This window comes from Saccopteryx leptura, chromosome 12 (genome assembly GCF_036850995.1).
Source record: "Saccopteryx leptura isolate mSacLep1 chromosome 12, mSacLep1_pri_phased_curated, whole genome shotgun sequence".
Taxonomy (NCBI): domain Eukaryota; kingdom Metazoa; phylum Chordata; class Mammalia; order Chiroptera; family Emballonuridae; genus Saccopteryx; species Saccopteryx leptura.
Window position 1 is genome coordinate 41,057,814 of NC_089514.1, and position 19,370 is coordinate 41,077,183.

Consider the following 19,370-nt stretch of genomic DNA (forward strand, 5'->3'; position numbering starts at 1 on the left):
AACCCTCACCCCAATAATGCGGGATCCTGCTCCCCTGAAATAGTGGCCTTCATCCACTGTCCAGGGCACCAAAAGAGGAGGACTCCCTAGAAACTCAAGAAAAACCAAGCAGCTGATGATTTTGCTAGCAGGAAAGGAATAATTAAGAATAAGAAATAACTAGAAAAGCCAGACTTAGAATCAATTGCAGAAGGCATAATGTCCGAGTGTTTAGTCTGTGCCCAAATAAATACTAAGCAAAGGAAAGAAATTATAAAGAGAAACAGAGAGAGAGGAACTTTCCCAGGTGAAAATTTAGAAATAGATTTTACTAAAGTAATTGACAATTAGGTAGAAGCTTTTCCTGCTAGAAATGAAACTCAATAATAGTTGTTAAGAAATTGCTATACGAAATTCTTTCCAGATTTAGCTTGCCCATTCTAATGATGGGCCTGAATTTGTATCCAAGATCTCACAGCTAGCAGGAAAGGCACTCAATATTAATTGGAAATTAATTGGAAATTACATTTTGCCTACAGGCCCCAAAGTTCAGGGCAGGTAGAATATATGAATCGAATTGTAAAGGAAACTTGAACCAAATTGGTTTTGAAACCAGTGAGCAAGTGGCCCTGCCTAGGGTGAGGTGCACCCCCTCTTGCCCCTCCAGCAATGACAGCACTGTCTTTCCTTCGATCCGGCGTGGGCACGGGTTCTCAGTGCATTCCTAACCAGCAGCTGGGCGGGCGGCAGTGACGACCAGGACCCAGTCATACAGAGCTCAGCCATCTTTTGTTTGCTCAGTACAGAGCAAGGCGAAGCTTTTGCAGAAGTGTAGTTGCGGGAGTTTGACCTGCTGCACAGTGACTGAGGACAAGTTTGTCACCCACAGATGCCCCTTGTCACAGCATACCCCAGCCTCAAGTCCAGCATGAGACAGCAGAGATGGCCCTGAGCCCAGAGCCTGCAAGCAGATTCCCCGTGCTAGCTATGACAGGCAGCTCTGTGCCCAAACCATCCAGCTACCTCAACACATCCCTCAACAGCTCGTGGGCCAGCCTGATGGAACCCAGCTCCCTGGAGGACCTGGTGGCCACGGGTGCCATTGGAACAGTGCTCTTGGTCACGGGCGTGGTGAGAGTGGCGAGCAATGTGGACACGCTGGTAGTCTTGTGCCGCTTCCTGCGAACCTCGGCTTCCATGTACGTTTATGTTGTCAACCTGGTGCTTGGTATGTGGCTGCTGGCGCTGCAGCTGGTGCTACCCATGATGCTGGATATCCGGCTGGTCCACAGGGAACACAAGAGCCTCTGCCTGCCAGCCTAGGGCCAGAGCACCTACTGTGCCTACCTGACACTGCTCTTTGGGACCAGAATTGTGGGGTATGGCGTGGTCATTGGGCTGCTCTACATGCACCTGGCCTGGGCCTACTGGCTATCACAGCAGGCCTCCTTCCCACAGACTTGGCAGCTGCCCAACCCCAGAGTGCTGCACCTCATCCTGGGCATTGTGCTGCTCTTCTGGGCATGCTTCATGCCCTTCTGGATATAGCAGCTGCTGGCCTAGTATCTTGGCATCCAGCTGCTCACACCCCACAGCTCACGCATCGTCAACTACCTGACCACTTGCCTCCCCTATGGCAACAGCTGCTGCATCAACCCCTTTCTCTGCACACTGCTCACCAAGAACTACGCAGGAGCGCCAGTGGGTGCGTGGGCACCCAAGACTTCTGCTCCCAGCATGCCTTTGCCAGCCTGCTGTTCTCCAGTAGCCAGCTTGGTTGTCACTAAAGGTGTAGATATAGAAATACTTTTGAAAGAGAAAGGAAGAAAGTAAGTTGTTATAAAAGCCAGTTATTTCTGAATAGTTAAGAAAGTTTATCTGTTGCATGTTATAGGCTGATATTCCTACTCAACAGCCTCATACACCTCATTAAATTGAGTCAAGGATTTGACTCAGGATATAAAACCAGTGGGGAGCCTGACCAGGTGGTGACACAGTGGATAGTGTGTTGGACTGGGATGGGGAGGACCCAGGTTTGAGACCCCTGAGGTCGCCAATTTGAGTGCGGGCTCATCTGGCTTGAGCAAAAAGCTCACCAGCTTGGATCCAAGGTCGCTGACTCGAGCAAGGGGTTACTCAGTCTGCTAAAAGCCTGCAGTCAAAGCACATATGAGAAAGCAATCAATGAACAACTAAGGTGTCACAATGAAAAACTGATGATTGATGCTTCTCATCTCTCTCTCCGTTCCTGTCTGTCTGTCCTTATCTATCCCTCTCTTTCTGACTCTCTGTCCTTGTAAAAAAAAAAAACCCAAACAAACAAACAAACAAACAAAAAAACCCCACAAAACACCAGTGGGGAATGTGGTAAGGTACCAAAGAACTGTAAAACTTAGTATTGGCAACGCCATTTTAAAGAGGAAAAGTCAGGCATTGAAAGAATAAATCTGAAGAACTTCCTTTCCCTTTCAATAAGAGACAGTATTTACATATCCTACACTGATTTTAACTCTTCCTCCCTTCCTGGAATCCTGAGAGTAACACATACCTCTAAACAAAGGAACGGAGGTAGACACTAAAAGATTTGTGGATGTCTTTGATATGTAAAACAACATCATTATTGTGTTACCTTTTAAGTTTTAATATGTAGGAATGTTTTTTAGATCCTATAGACAAATGTTATAAGCTTGTTAATGATTGATTATTGTGTCATGTTTCCCCTTCCTTCCCTCCCCCAAACCTGTATGTGATCAAGTGTATATAACTAGCCTCAGAGCTATATTCGAGGCTACATGATTTGGGTTAGCTATACCCCATGTAAGTCATATGCAGCCAGCTTATTAATAAATCTCCTCCTAAAAATTATTCTGTATCCTGCCTTGGTGTCCCTACATAACCCATGGAATTAAGGTATGCTACTTTACAACAAGGGTTTCCCGTAAAGTTTCTTGTGGCCCAGCCCGGGTGGTGGCACTTGGGCTTTCTCTGTGGGGACTCCAGGCTAGCTGACACCTGCCGCCAGCCCCTTTGTCAGAAGGCGGGCTCGCCGACGTCCTGGCTCCTGCTCAGGCTCCAACCCCTCCTCGGGCTTGCTCTAGGCGGAGCTGAGGGGCGCAGCTGGCGCCTCTGCCACTGAGAAAGGCAGGCACCGGGGCCGCGAGGACGCGGCTCCCCCTTTGCACTCCGCCCGGGCGGGGCGGTCTTGCTGGTGGAGGCGCGCCAGGACCCAAGTCACCACCGAGAGCCAGACGCGGTCCTCGCCAGCGCGGCGCTCCTCGAGGCGGGGCAACCTGGCGGCTGCGCCCTCGGGTCCAGGCTCCCGGCCCTCCGGTGTCCAGTGCACGACCGCGGAGCTCTACATGGACATGAGGCACGAAGGCGAAGCGGTTCACATAGGTGACTCTGCGAGTCGTCAGCGCGCGTCCGCACCCACTGCCCCCGGAGAGGCGGCCACGGGCGGGGACCGCGTGCCTCTCAGTGCCTGCACCGGGCTCCGGGTACCCGCGTCCGCACCCACTGCCCCCGGGCGGGGACCGCGTGCCTCTCGGTGCCTGCACTGGGCTCCGGGTACCCGCGTCCGCACCCACTGCCCCCGGGCGGGGACCGCGTGCCTCTCAGTGCCTGCACCGGGCTCCGGGTACCGCGTCCGCACCCACTGCCCCCGGAGAGGCGGCCACGGGCGGGGACCGCGTGCCTCTCGGTGCCTGCACTGGGCTCCGGGTACCCGCGTCCGCACCCACTGCCCCCGGGCGGGGACCGCGTGCCTCTCGGTGCCTGCACCGGGCTCCGGGTACCGCGTCCGCACCCACTGCCCCCGGGCGGGGACCGCGTGCCTCTCGGTGCCTGCACGGGGCTCCGGGTACCCGCGTCCCCCGGGGCCCGCGCATGACGGCGGGAGTGGGGGGCGAACGAGTGGGGTCCTGTCCTAAGGCATCGGGGGTGCCCTGTCCTAAGAATGCCGAGCGCTACGTTAGGGACGACCACGCCAAGTTGCAGTCGCAGCCTCGCCGAGCATTGCTGCAGCCAGGAACCCAGCGGTGCTCGCCGTGGCTCTGTCCCAGGGGGCGGGTGGGCCAGGTCCACCTCTGGACCGGACGTCAGCCCCCAGCTACATCCTGGCGGCTCATGTCACAGACAGCTGCGATCTCTGGGAGCTGCACGCGTGGAGGAGCGGGGTTCCCGGTACCTCTGCCAGGTGGTGACGGAGCGGGGTCTGGAGGAGATGCATTAGTTCTGAAATGAGGCCAAGGAGACCTGGAAGGCCTTCATCAGCTAATACTCGCTGTGCATGGAGCTCGCCTTCCGGACTCTGCTGCAGTACAGGGCCTAGCCCAGGCCGCAGATCAGACTGTGACCATGTGTATGGCCCAGCTTCCAAATTTCAGGACGAAGAGGTCTGGGTCTGCCGCTTTGTCTGAGCACCAGCAAAGCTGGATCCCGAGATGAAGCAGCTGGTGAGCATCTAGTGGGTGTGTGTGGGTGTGTCTGTGTGCAGGACGGCATCTATGAGATAGATGTGACCTAAAGAGAATGCTACTCGGTGTACTGTGTGTGTGTGTGTGTGTGTGTGTGTGTGTGTGTGTGTGTGTGTCTGTGTGCAGGACGGCATCTATGAGATAGATGTGACCTAAAGAGAATGCTACTCGGTGTACTGGAACCAAGCCAACAAAATACTGGTAAAATGTGATTTATTGATGGTACTTGGCAGCCTTAGAAGAAGAAGAAAGCAACTAAGTTGAGCAAGAACATCTTAAGCAGTTTTAGAGGCTAGCAAATGTAAGAAAAATTTGATATTGAAGTGTCAAAATCCATTGCTGGGCCTGACCAGGCAGTGGCACAGTGGATAGAGCATTGGACTGGAACGCGGGGGACCCAGGTTCAAAACTTCAAGGTCACCAGCAGGAGCACGGGCTCATCTGGTTTGAGCAAGGCTCACCAGCTTGAGCCCAAGGTCGCTGGCTTGAGCAAGGGGTCACTCTGTCTGCTGTAGCCTCCTGGTCAAGGCACAAATGAGAAAGCAATCAGTGAATAACTAAGGTGCTGCAATCAGTGAACAAATAAGGTGTCGCAATGAAGAATTGATGCTTCCCATCTCTCTCTCTCCCTGCCTGTCTGTTCCTATCTGTCCCTCTCTCTGTGTCTGTCACACACACACACAAAAAATATCCATTGATGGAAGAGAGACTATTCAGCCCTGGCCAGTTGGCTCAGTGGTAGAGCAGTGGCCAGTTGGCCCAGCATGTGGATGTCCTGGGTTTGATTACCGGTCAGAGCACACAGGAGAAGTGACTATCTGCTTCTCTACCCCTCTCCCTTCTCTCTCTTTCTCTCTTCCCCTCCCGCAGCCATGGCATGATTGGCTCCAGTGAGTTGGCCTTAGGTGCTGAGGATGACTCCATGGCCTCTACCTCAGGCGCTAAGAAATGGTTCCGGTTTCAATGGAGCAACGGCCCCAGTGGGCTTGCAGGGTGGATGCCTGTCAGAGCCATACAGGAGTCTGTTTCTCTGCCTCCTCTCCTCTCACTAAAATAAAATAAGAAAAGAGGCTATTCAAAGTTTCAAGTTGAGCAGAAACCACTATGGACTGGCACAGTGTGGATGAAGTGCATATATATATATATATATATATATATATTGTTTTTTTTTTTAATTTTTCTGAGGTTGGAAATGGGGAGGCAGTCAGACAGACTCCCACATGCGCCCGACCGGGATCCACCCGGCATGCCCAATAGGGGGCAATGCTTTGCCCATCTGGGGCGTTGCTCTGCTGCAATCAGAGCCATTCTAGCACCTGAGGCAGAGGCCACAGAGCCATCCTCAGTGCCTGGGCAAACTTTGCTCCAATGGACTCTTGGCTGCGGGAGGGGAAGAGAGAGACAGAGAGGAAGGAGAGGGGGAGTAGTGGAGAAGCAGATGGGCACGTCTCCTGTGTGCCCTGGCTGAGAACTGAACCCGGGACTCCCGCACGCCAGGCTGATGCTCTACCACTGAGCCAACCGGCCAGGGCTGAAGTATATTTTTATAGTAATGCAACATCTAAAATTGCAAGAACAGCTTGGCCAGGTGGTGGCGCAGTAGATACAGCATGGACCTGGAATGCTGAGAACCCAGGTTCCAAACCCCCCGAGGTCATGGCTTGAGCTTGGGATCATAGACATGACCCCATGGTTGCTGGCTTGAGCTGAAGGTCGCTGGCTTGAGCAAGGGGTCACTGGGTTGGTTGGAGCCCCCCCCCACCCTTAAGTCATGTATGAGAAATCAGTGAACAACTAAAGTGCCTCAACTAGGAGTTGAAGCTTCTCACCTCTCTCCCTTCCTGTTTGTCCCTGTCTGTCTCTCTCTCAAAAAAAAAATTGCAAGAACAGTTACTCAAAAACTGGGATTTTCTAAAACATCAAATAGTGGAACCAAACTTCATAAAGTTTATATAGAAGACAGCACATTGAAGACAATCTGTCACATACTATCCATATTGTATTTGTCGTGCATGGCATTGGACAGAAGATGAACCAAGGAAGAATCATTAAAAATACAACCATGATGAGAGAGACTGCTAGAATACCAGAAAGAAGAAAGGCATTTTTCCTACCATGCAATCAACACGTTGAATTTCTGCCTGTTAAGTGGCAGTCAAAACTTATTCTTGATAGAGACACTGTTGATTCCAGTACTCCTGACAAAATATGGATTTAAGGGATATGTTGAACAGTAGTGCAGTGGACATAATATTTTATACTAGCCCAGTTTGTAGAGATGAACTGAAGTCTTTCAGCAAGAGCTAAATCAGTTAAATTCCCTTTTCTGTTTTTGGAATCTAGACTTGGGAGAAAAGGAGATAAAGTCTCAGTAAATGTCACAGTCACTGGGATGTGTAATCACTTATGACATAGTGACTGGCTGGAATCCCGTCTACTTGAGGAACAGTTGCTGCAGAAGAAAGAAGAGTTGCCTGAAGAATGGTGGATGAGTTACTGTGCTGTGCAGGAGACGCAGTACAGAGATGCCATTACTCACAGACGGACTTTAGGGAGAAATTTGTTATGATTAATGACAATAATAAAAATAATCAAGGCAAAATAAAAAGGGGTGGCTCCAAAATTGACGAGGAGTTCTAGAGATTCCAGAGCGGTCTGGGACCCTACCCATTTTATGGGAAAATTTGGGCTGGAGGCCATTACATGAGGGCCTTCATGTATAGCCTCTAGGAACAAAGAAATGTCACCACATTCTGGCACCATGAGTAGTTAACTGGGCCAGCAGTCAAGCAATAAGAACATCTTGCCCCTACCTCCCTGGTTTCAGGAAAATTGCACACCTGAGCAGCCTTGGTCAAGGCAGAACCTTGGGTAAAGCAGAACATCTTACTGCACTCTGAGTAAATGACTCAGTCATACTTGTAACCATTCTTGTAACCCTTATTGTTCATGTTCAATTAAGTTCAAATTCATATATGTATTGTTCCTCCACAGCTATTAAGAATGACATCTTCTTGATGAACTACTCTATATAACAAAATGATGGCTGAGAGAAATAGGACAGCTACATGGATTGAAGGCTTCATCTATCACACAAACACCTGCCTTAAAATTTAAGGTTGAGAATTTCTTCTGCACGAGATCCCCACTAGTAGGGGTGTTTTAGTTTGTTTTGTTTTGGGATTTTTTTGGTTTGTTTTTGTTTTTGGTATTGCATGTCATTTGCCCAGGGAACATTGGAAATCAGGACCATTTTTTTTTAAACTGGCACTGGCCAGTTGGCTCAGTGGTAGAGCATCAACCCAGCATGTGGATGTCTCAGGTTTGATTCCCATTCAGGGCACACAGGAGAAGTGACAGAGGTGGATTAAGGTTGGTTGAGGCTCCTGGCGCAGAAGAAAATATTGGGCCCTTTAAAAAAAGAGAGAGAGACAGGAAAAATAAAATACATGTTAACCATATTTTTAAATAAATAAAAAGTATTATGTACTATTAATATTAAAATTGCACATATGAAACCAAACTTGCTGTCATTAGAAAAAAAGTGTAAAGTTGGGGTTTTGCAGGGCCCTTCAGAAGTCAGAGCCCAGGGCATGTGCCCGGTGCGCCCACACTTTCCCTTCTCTCTTTCTCTCTCTTCCCCTCCTGGAGCCATGGCTCGATTGGAGCAAGCTGGCCCTGGTTGCTGAGGATGGCTACACCGCCCCACCTCAGGAACTAAAATAACTCTGTTGTGTAGTAATGGAGCAATTACCCCAGATAGGCGGAGCATTGCCCTCTAGTGGGCTTGCCGGGTGGATCCTGGTTGGGGCACATGCAGGAGTCTGTCCCTCTGCCTCCTCACTTCTCACTTAAGAAAAAAGAAAAAGAAAAAAGAAAAAAAAGTATTTTGCCCAAAGAGATTTGTAACTGGTTACTAAGTATTTTTCACCCAACATATCCAGTGGCTTATAGGTTAGAACAGTGGTTCTCAAACTTTTTGGAGTTGAGGTGCATTTAAAATCCCACAAATAATTGTAGGTGCACTATATACAAATTTCTGAGAAATGTGTTATAATAATTAAGACAAATATTAAAGATAAAAATATAAAGTCAAGCGTGCTTTTATGGTAATTAAATGAAATAAATGCGACAAAGTTAAATTTATTCTGACATTAAAAAACATTTTTATGTTAGATTTTTTGAGTTATGCTTTTTAGAATTCATAAAGAAGAGGGGTTAAAAAATTAAAAAATGACAAAAAGTTATCTTTTTATATATATAGATACATTCTTAGTAAAATTTAGTAAATTCGGCAGGTCCCGGCACGAATGTGTTAAGTTTTTTCATTCTTGTGTTTATGAGAAACATGAGCCTGATGTGTCCTAGTGATTTCTTCAATGTTTGGACATGTATTTGAAAGGCAAACCTCATTTCCTCATCAATACATTGAAGAATTCCTCTCTTTTTACTCTGAATTGTGTTGAGGGTAGAAAAATTCTAATTCACATTTGAAAATTGTAGTAGAATGTTCAAGCTTTTTTAGATATTGCAATATATTCTTCTTTTATAGAAATCCAAAAGGCTTCAAGAGACAATTCCTTATGTTTAATCATCAATCCAAAACCCCCATCATACATATCATCTTAACTTTACACCAAACAAAGGATAGAAGAAAATTGCCTCCAGTCTTTCCGGGGAATACAGGGGCGGTGGGGTGGAGAGGGGTAATGTAAACAAGCCAGCACCACAGTTTAACAGCCTTTTGCAACCTAGTCAGGCAAGTGAGGTGGGGGGTTGGGCAGACTGTCAGCTTACAGCCAATTCCCCACACTTCTGTCCCCCAAAAATCTAAACTCCAAAAACCCTGTTGGTTTTTTGGTCCCCAACAGGCACATATATCTCTGGAATACCATAGGATGCACCTGGAAATCTTCTATGGCACACCAGTGCGCCCTGGCACACACTCTGAGAACCACTGGGCTAGAACCATTAATACTGAAACTCTCCAGCAATATTTCATCTGTCCAGATCCACTGGTTCTCTATTTTATGCGCATATAAAGCTTTGTCCACCAAGCAAAAGGACCTATTTCACATGAAAAGAATGAAGGTATTTCAACAATACCAAGCCCTATGACCTCACCAGTCTTGTCCCACTGATGCTATGGAGAATGGAGAATCTATAACAACTATAGGTAAAGCAAGCACATTAGGGGCTTCTAGCATTGGAAAGAGATTTGGAGGAAGGTTGTTCTCAAGATTAGAACATTCATCTACATCACAGCCATTTGAGACATCAAAAGACTCAATAGGAGATGAGAAGAAGCCAGTTGCCTATTAGTAATACTGTGGCAACAGAGATCCTTCCATGCAGCAGTTCTGGCTTTCTTGAGTCTGTGTATTTAAGACTTCAGTTGTTCTTGAATCTTCCACAACTTTTTCTGGAAAATGTAATGCAGAATAGAGATGATATTTTCTTAAGGTTGTATCACAGAATTGATTTTGAACCCAGAGAAGGACTTGTGGAGAGCTGTTACTGGTCAGCTGTCATGTCACATACTACCTATTGGTCATGCCTAGATGTTGCCCCTTTTCTTTTAACCTTCGTGTATGAACATGAGCACGATAATAATGCAAAACCCAATTTAGATCTCATTTTAACCCTTAAAGGACATCAATAGCCCAATGCTGATTTTTTTTAATTAAAATATGTGTGTCGAGATACAGATATTTCAGGTTTAAGTATGGCTCAGTTTTGTTTAAGCAAGAAATATTTAAATTTAAAAGCACATTACTTTAAAATAAAAATATTTTCTTCAGTTCAGTTTTTATGATTTTAATTCTGAGTTGACAGAACCCCCTGTAGAAAATTGAGCAAGACTTGACGGTAAGGAATGTTTGAATGCCCCGCAAGTTTATAAATCACAGTCTGACTGCTCCAATATAAAGGCATTATATTTTAAATAACAGATTTATTTTAAAGATTTTCTTTATTGATTTTACAGAGAGGAGAGGGGTGGGGAAGAACAAAAAGTATCAGCTCATAGTTCCTTCACTTTAGTTGTTCATTGTCATATGTGCCTTGACTGGTCAAGTCCGGGGTTTGGAACCTGGGGTCTCAGAGTTCCAGGTCAACAATCTATCCACTGCACCACCACATTCCAGGCTATTAAGGCACTTTAATAGGTTGAATCTAATATATTAACCAAAATATGCTATAAATCTAAAATGATCAATGTTGGGCAAATGAGTTTGTAAAATTTGATTTTAAGTTTGCTCACTTTTATTGTTACAAAATGGCTTTGGGCAGCGCCAGGCTCGTATATGTCTGTGAAATTGCAAATGACCTTCCTGCTTGGGAAGAGCCATTGTCTGGCTAATGTTTGCTGGAGGAGAAGTTTTCACGCCAGAAAGTTTTAAAAAAGAGAGAGAAGAAAGTGAAGGGGCAAGGAGAGAAGCCATGTTTTGCAGGGAGAACGAAGAATGAAGGTGTACAGATGGGGAACCAGAACTGAGGGACTTTTGTGAGCTCCACTGAGACTGGTGGGGCCTTTGATTCTAGGAGAAACTGGAGAAGATTCTCGTGGTGTGGAACTGGAGAATGTGTCAGTTGCTTTGGGAGCCCTGTGTATTTGCTCATTGGCTGTTGTGAGACTTTAAAAAAGGAATGGCCCACCTTTTTTTTGGCTCTACTATTTCTTTACTGTCTGCCCAAATCCAGTGAGAACCTGCATGTGAATGGCAGCGACAACAGTAACTGCGGGCCTTACACCTGGTGTTGTTTGCAGCAGGATTAGGATCGGATCGGTATGAAGCTGCCACCACCCTTGAGGGGTGGGGTAGAGGATTGGTTGTTGTTATGGTTCCCATGGCTGTCCTTTTGGGGACCGTGGGCTGGCTGACTTTTACAGCCCTGAAAGAGGAAACTGAGAGGGCTATGGAAGAGACTGCTTGAGGCCTGCAAACTGAGTAGTGGAAGGAGTTGGAATGTCCTTGGGAGAAAGAGATGCAGATCCTGGAACTGGAGCGAGCACTGGAGAAGGAGGCCGCATGGGTTCATGAGTTGCAGTTTTCCCTGGAAGTTGAACTTTGGCAGAAGCAATTGTTGGAGGAACAACTGTGGGTTCAGCTTCATGGGAGCTGGCAGCTGCAGGAGCCTAAGATGGAGCCATGCCAGTGGAGTGGCTCTGAGTGGGCAGGAGCAGGCATTTCCAGCTCCTCTTCTAAGGATGAGGAGACTTGGGCTGAAACCGCTGTCCACAGACTCCAGAAGGTAAAAACTCAGCAGCAAAGAGTACCTACTAAGCCCCTGGTAGGTTTGCTGCAATTGTGGGACATAGGGGTGGATGACAACATGCTCTCTGCAGCAAAGGTGGAGATGTTGGCCACCATTGTCACATGCTCCTCCTTGGGATGTCTTAAGAGCTGCCAAGATGGCAGGGATGAGGGGGGAGGCCTGAGGCTCCATGTGTGTGGACTGATTCTATTGGACTGCAACCAGAGAGGGCACCAGCTCCCTTGTTGGATGGACATGCAGCTTTTGGATATGAAAGACCCTGATGGGGGAGGGGGCTCTGGTGGAGGCCCTCCTGTACTGGGAAGCTTTTCATCCAGTTGGAGAGAAGCTCCAAGGACATTTTGCGCTTTGGGCAAAGTGCTCAGGAACACATTGTGAAGGGCTCCTTTGTAATTGTTAAAATTGTATGACTTGTACTATTGCTGTAATTTGTTTATGTGATGTACCTCATGTCTTGCACAGGAATGCCTGTGGTGTGGATTGCAAAGTGAGCAAAAGGGGTGAAATGTTAGGCAAATGAGTTTGTAAAATATGGTTTTTGTTTGCTCACTTTTATTGTTACAAAATGGCGCTGGGCAACACCAGGCAGATATATGTTGTGAAATTGCAAATTACCTTCCTGCTTGGGAAGGGCCATTGTCTGGCTAATGTTTGCTGGAGGAGAGGTTTTCACACCAGAAAGCTTTAAAAAAGAGAGAGAAGAAGGAGAAAGAGCAAGGAGAGAAGCCATGCTTTGCAGGGAGAACAGAGAATGAAGGTGTACAGATGGGGAACCAGAACTGAGAGGCTTTTTTGAGCTCCACTGAGACTGGTGGGGCCTTTGATTCTAGGAGAAACTGGAAAAGACTCTCATGGTTGTGGAACAGGAGAATGTGTCAGTGGCTTTGGGAGCCCAATGTGTTTGCTCATCAGCTGGTGTGAGACTTTTATAAAGAAGTAGCCCCCAGATTACATCAGAGTAATGGCGCTGTAGGGAGCGATACCGATAAATCTCCCCCAAAACTCAACAAGATCTTCAACCAGAAACAGAAAAATCTATCCTTGGAGCCTCCATATGTTCCGCAATACACCCGAAGGTATGGTCGAGGGAAAAATTGGCTAAATATGTAATCAAACCCCGAAGGTAATAGGGAGTAAGAAACACTCTGCCTTCCTCACTAACCTAAATAGGGCTTCTTTCACTGGGAACTGAGAGTATAGGAACTAAGGCGGGCAAAGGGGGTGAATAGATCCAGGCCACAGCACAAATGGCAGAACCAGGCTGTGGCACAGACATCCAAGCCGAGGAAAAACTATGCTTGTGGCAACCCAGTCAACAGAAGCTAACGCTCGCGCCAAACCCACACAAAGAAAGACAAGTGGGGCAGCCATTTGCCCAATCTCCTGGTCGGTGCATGCAGATAGTGGGTGAGAGATTCCTCCTAGAGCCCCAGGAGTGGGCACTTGTGTTACCCCACAGAGAGACAGAGTCAGGGGCCTTTGTGTGGGCCGAAAGCAGAATCTCCGGGCCGCCCTAGTGCACTGAAAAAGCCGCACACAGGGAGGAAGTGAGAGCTAATTCCAATGCTGGAACTTCTCTGTGCAGGCGGGGACCTCACTCGGAGTGAGAGGCAGCCGGCCTGATCTCTTGGTTGGCGCACATGGAGAGTGAGCAAGAGATTCCTCCTAGAGCCCCAGGAGTGGGCGCCCGTGTTACCCCACAGAGGGGCAGAGTCAGGGGCCTTTGTGTGGGCTGAAAGCAGAATCTCGGGCCGCCCCGGTGCCCTGAAAAAGCCATGCACAGGGAGGGAGCAAGAGCTAATTCCAATGCTGGAACTTCTCCATGTGGGCAGGGCTCTCACTCGGAGTGAGAGGCAGCTGGCCTGATCTCCTGGTTGGCGCACATGGAGAGTGAGCAAGAGATTCCTCCTAGAGCCCCGGGAGTGGGCGCCCGTGTTACCCCACAGAGGGGCAGAGTCAGGGGCCTTTGTGTGGGCTGAAAGCAGAATCTCGGGCCGCCCCGGTGCCCTGAAAAAGCCGCGCATGGGGAGGGAGCGAGAGCTAATTCCAACGTGGGTACTTTTCCGTGCGGGCGGGGGTCTTATTCGGAGTAAGAGACGGCCTGCTCCATATCCCAGTCTGTGCACGCAGATAGTGAGCGAGAGATTCCTCTGAGCGCCCCGGGAGTGGGCACCCGCCCATGTTACCGGACAGAGGGGCAGAGTCAGAGGTCTTAGTGTGGGTGGAAACCCTGCCTTATTATGCTAGCAGCTCTGACTGACTGAGCCCTGTGCTGAGTGGAAATAGAGTGGGGATTTGCCAGCTCTTTGAGCCTTTTACTATCCAGGCAGAGGCAGCAGCAACCCCATGGCTGGATTATCAGGCTACTAATTCAGGAAGGAAAGACTAGGAGAGAGGCTCTAGGAACACGGACTCTCTCACTGTTGGAGCCTACAAATGCTAATAAGCCTCGACTGCCAATGAGACTGAAGCCCAACATATGACATCGCCATAGAGACTTTTTTTTTTTTTTTGTATTTTTCTGAAGCAGGAAACGGGGATAGACAGTCAGACAGACTCCCACATGCGCCTGACTGGGATCCACCCAGCACGCCCACCAGGGGGTGATGCTCTGCCCCTCTGGGGCGTCGCTCTGTCGCGACCAGAGCCACTCTAGTGCCTGGGGCAGAGGCCAAGGGGCCATCCCCAGCGCCCGGGCCATCTTTGCTCCAATGGAGCCTCGCTGCGGGAGGGGAAGAGAGAAACAGAGAGGAAGGAGAGGGGAGGGGTGGAGAAGCAGATGGGCGCTTCTCCTGTGTGCCCTGGCCGGGAATTGAACCCGGGACTTCTGCATGCCAGGCCGACGCTCTACCACTGAGCCAACGGTCAGGGCCCGCCATAGAGACTTATGAACTGCAAACCTCTACCTGAGTGTGCCACAGGGGCAGAACCCGGGGTACAGAGTCACCGACCAGGAAGAGGGAGAGAAAAGAAAAAGCAAGAAGATAACCTCTCAAAATCAAGAATAATCCACAGACTTTATAACCTATCCCATTTTATTATATTTGTTCATTTGTTTTTCTTATCTTCATGTCTTGATTATTTTTTTCCTCTTCCAATTTGGTCATTTAATTCTCTGTCGGTCTTACTCTCTCCTCTCCTTGAACTACACTACTCATAAGTGTTACATCTCCCATTATCTTTCCTTTCTTTTTCCTTTCTCTCTATGAGGGTTGCACTCCAAAACCCTTAACTCTCTCTCTCTCTCCTTTTTTTTCCTTCTTTTAGTGGTTCCCTCTTTTTTTCTCTCTCTTTCTTTTCTCCCTCTATATTAGTTTCTTCCTATCTCCTTTACGTCTCCTCTAAATCAATCCTCAATAACGAACAAATTATCTTATCTGGGACTCAAACTTATGTTTGTGGCATTTTGGGGTTTTTTTACTTTGCTTTTTTAACTCACTAGCAGTGCTCCCAACCCTGGCTCTCCATTTTATCTAGTTCTTGTTCCACTAAATACAATAGTAATTTTTTAAATTTTTCCCCCTCATTTTCCTGTTTCCCTCTTATTCCTCTCATCATATCTCTTAGTCAACCAACACCTAAAAGCAAATCATTTTATTCTTGACCCAAATTTTTTCCTTATTTGCATTTTGTGGGTCCATATCCCCTTCTTTTGCCCCTTTATTACTTCTCCCCAACTCAGGCCCTCCATTATAGGCATTGTTTGTTCTATTTAGCACAATATAATTCACAGTTCACCACAAGATTTTCTCAAGAAGGAGGGGAAGGAGAGGAGAGGAAAAAAAGAGGGGGGGATAATTTTTTTTTAATTTTTAATTTTTTAAAAAAATTCTTTTCTATTTTTTATTTTTATTTTTTTAACTTTTTATTCTTTATTAAATCTCATTAATACTATCAACAAAACCACCCTCAGATGCCATTAAGGAAAAGAAAATCAAATATCATGGATACAAAAGAAAGAGAGGTAACACAGATAGATGAGGAAAAATCTATGGAGAAATTTTTAATATATTGGAAACCTTGGAGCTAAATGACAGAGAATTTAAAATAGAAATCCTAAAAATACTCAGAGATATACAAGAAAACACAGAAAGGAAATTTAGGGAGCTCAGAAAACAATTCAATGAATACAAAGAATATATTATCAAGGAAATTGAAACTATAAAAACAAATAAAAAAGAGATGAAAAACTCAATTCACGAGCTGAAAAATGGGGTAACAAGCTTAGCTAATAGAACAGGTCAGATAGAAGAGAGGATTAGCCTGACCAGGCGGTGGTGCAGTGGATAGAGCATCGGACTGGGATGCAGAAGACCCAGGTTCAAGACCCCGAGGTCGCCAGCTTGAGCGCGGGCTCATCTGGTTTGAGCAAAAGCCCACCAGCTTGAACCCAAGGTCGCTGGCTCCAACAAGGGGCTACTTGGTCTGCTGAAGGCCCACGGTCAAGGCACATATGAGAAATCAATCAATGAACAACTAAGGTGTTGCAACGTGCAATGAAAAACTAATGATTGATGCTTCTCATCTCTCTCCATTCCTGTCTGTCTGTCCCTGTCTATCCCTCTCTCTGACTCACTCTCTGTCTCTATAAAAAATAAATAAATAAAATTAAAAAAAAAAAAAAAAAAAAAAAGAAGAGAGGATTAGTGAAATAGAAGACAAGCAACTTGAGGCGCAACAGAGAGAAGAAAAAAGAGACTCAAAAATTTAAAAAAATGAGATAGCCCTACAGGAATTATCTGACTCCATCAAAGAGAATAACAGGAATAATAGGTATATCAGAGGGAGAAGAGAGAGAAAATGGAATGAAGAACATATTCAAACAAATAATAGATGAGAACTTCCCAAGCCTGTGGAAAGAATTAAAGACTCAAAATCAAGAAGCAAACAGAACTCCGAGTTTTCTTAACCCCAACAAAGCTACTCCAAGGCACATCATAATGAAATTGGCACAAACCAACAACAAAGAAAAAATTCTCAAGGCAGCCAGGGAAAAGAAGAATACAACATATAAAGGAAGGCCCATTAGATTATCATTGGATTTCTCAACAGAAACTCTACAAGCTAGAAGAGAGTGGACCCCAATATTTAAAGTCCTGAAAGAGAGGAACTTTCAGCCAAGAATACTATACCCATCAAAGCTATCCTTCAAATATGAAGGAGAAATAAAAACATTCACAAATACAGAAAAGATAAGGGAATTTATCATCAGAAAACCCCCACTCCAGGAATTACTAAAGGGGGTTCTCCAATCAGATACAAAGAACAAAATAAAAACAAAACCACAAGTAAAAGCTCCAAGAAGAACACAATAAAACCAAATTTAAACTGTGACAAAAAAAAGGGGGGGGGGAGAGGACGGAGATTAACAGTAGCAAAGGACGATGGAGTGCAAAAGTACTCACAAGATAGTGCACTACAATGAACAGGGTAGTAACCCTTTTCATTACTTAATGGTAACCAGCATTGAAAAAACCACCACAGAAGCACATGATTTCAAAAAGATAGCAACAGAGGAAAGATGTATGGAATACAACCATATAAAAACAAAAGATAGAAAAAACAAAAGAGAAGGATCAAACAAGACACAAAACTAACAGAAAGCAATCTATAAAATGGCAATAGGGAACTCACAAGTGTCAATAATTACACTAAATGTAAATGGATTAAACTCACCAATAAAAAGGCACAGAGTAGCAGAATGGATTAAAAAAGAAAATCCAACTGTATGCTGCCTACAAAAAACTCATCTAAGCAACAAGGATAAAAACAAATTCAAAGTGAAAGGCTGGAAAACAATACTCCAAGCAAATAACATCCAAATAAAAGCAAGCATAGCAATACTCATATTGGATAATGCTAACTACAAGACAGCAAAAGTACTCAGAGACAAAAATGGCCATTTCATAATGGCTAAGGGGACACTGAATGAAGAAGACAACAATTCTTAATATATATGCACCAAACCAAGGAGCACCAAAATATATAAGACAGCTACTTATTGACCTAAAAACAAAAACGGACAAAAATACAATCATACTTGGAGACCTCAATACACCGCTGATGGCTCTAGATCGGTCATCCAAACAGAGAATCAATAAAGATATATTGGCCTTAAACAAAATGCTAGAGCACCTGGATATGATAGACATCTACAGGACATTTCATCCCAAAGTGACAGAGTATACATTTTTCTCCAGTGTACATGGATCATTCTCAAGAATTGACCATATGTTGGGCCACAAAAACATCAGCAAATTCAGAAAAATTGAAGTTGTATCAAGCATATTTTCTGATCATAAAGCCTTGAAACTAGAATTCAACTGCAAAAAAGAGGAAAAAAATCCCATAAAAATGTGGAAACTAAACAACATACTTTTAAAAAATGAATGGGTCAAAGAAGAAATAAGCGCAGAGATCAAAAGATATATACAGACAAATGAAAATGACAATACGACATATCAGAATCTATGGGATTCAGCAAAAGCAGTGGTAAGAGGGAAGTTCATATCACTTTAGCCCTATATGAACAAACAAGAGAGAGCCTAAGTGAACCACTTAACTTCACACCTTAAGGAACTGGAAAAAGAAGAACAAAGACAACCGAAAACCAGCCGAAGAAAGGAGATAATAAAAATCAGAGCAGAAATAAATGAAATAGAGAACAGAAAAACTATAGAAAAAATTAATAGAACAAGGAGCTGCTTCTTTGAAAAGATCAACAAAATTGACAAACCCCTGGCAAGACTTACCAAGGAAAAAAGAGAAAGAACTCATATAAACAAAATCCAAAATGAAAGAGGAGAAATCACCACAGACATCATAGATATACAAAGAATTATTGTAGAATACTATGAAAAACTTTATGCCACTAAATTCAACAACCTAGAAGAAATGGATAAATTCCTAGAACAATACAACCTTCCTAGAATGAGTCAAGAAGAAGCAGAAAGCCTAAACATACCTATTAGTAGAGAAGAAATAGAAAAAACCATTAAAAACCTCCCAAAAATAAAAGTCCAGGCCCAGATGGCTATACTAGCGAATTCTATCAAACATTCAAAGAAGACTTGGTTCCTATTCTACTGAAAGTCTTCCAAAAAATGGAAATAGAAGCAATACTTCAAACACATTTTATGAGGCCAACATAACCCTCATACCAAAACCAGGCAAGGATGGCACAAAAAAAGAAAACTACAGACCAATATCTCTAATGAATAGAGATGCTAAAATACTAAACAAAATACTAGCAAATCGAATACAACAACACATTAAAAAAATAATACATCACGATCAAGTGGAATTCATCCTAGAATCTCAAGGATGGTTCAATATATGTAAAACGGTTAACGTAATACACCGTATCAACAAAACAAAGAACAAAACCCACATGATCTTATCAATAGATGCAAAAAAGGCATTCGATAAAATACAACACAATTTTATGTTTAAGACACTCAACAAAATGGGTATAGAAGGAAAATATCTTAACATGATAAAGGCCATATATGATAAACCATCAGCTAACATCATATTAAATGGCACTAAACTGAAGGCTTTCCCCCTTAAATCAGGAACAAGACAGGGTTGTCCACTCTCTCCACTCTTATTTAATGTGGTACTAGAGGTTCTAGCCAG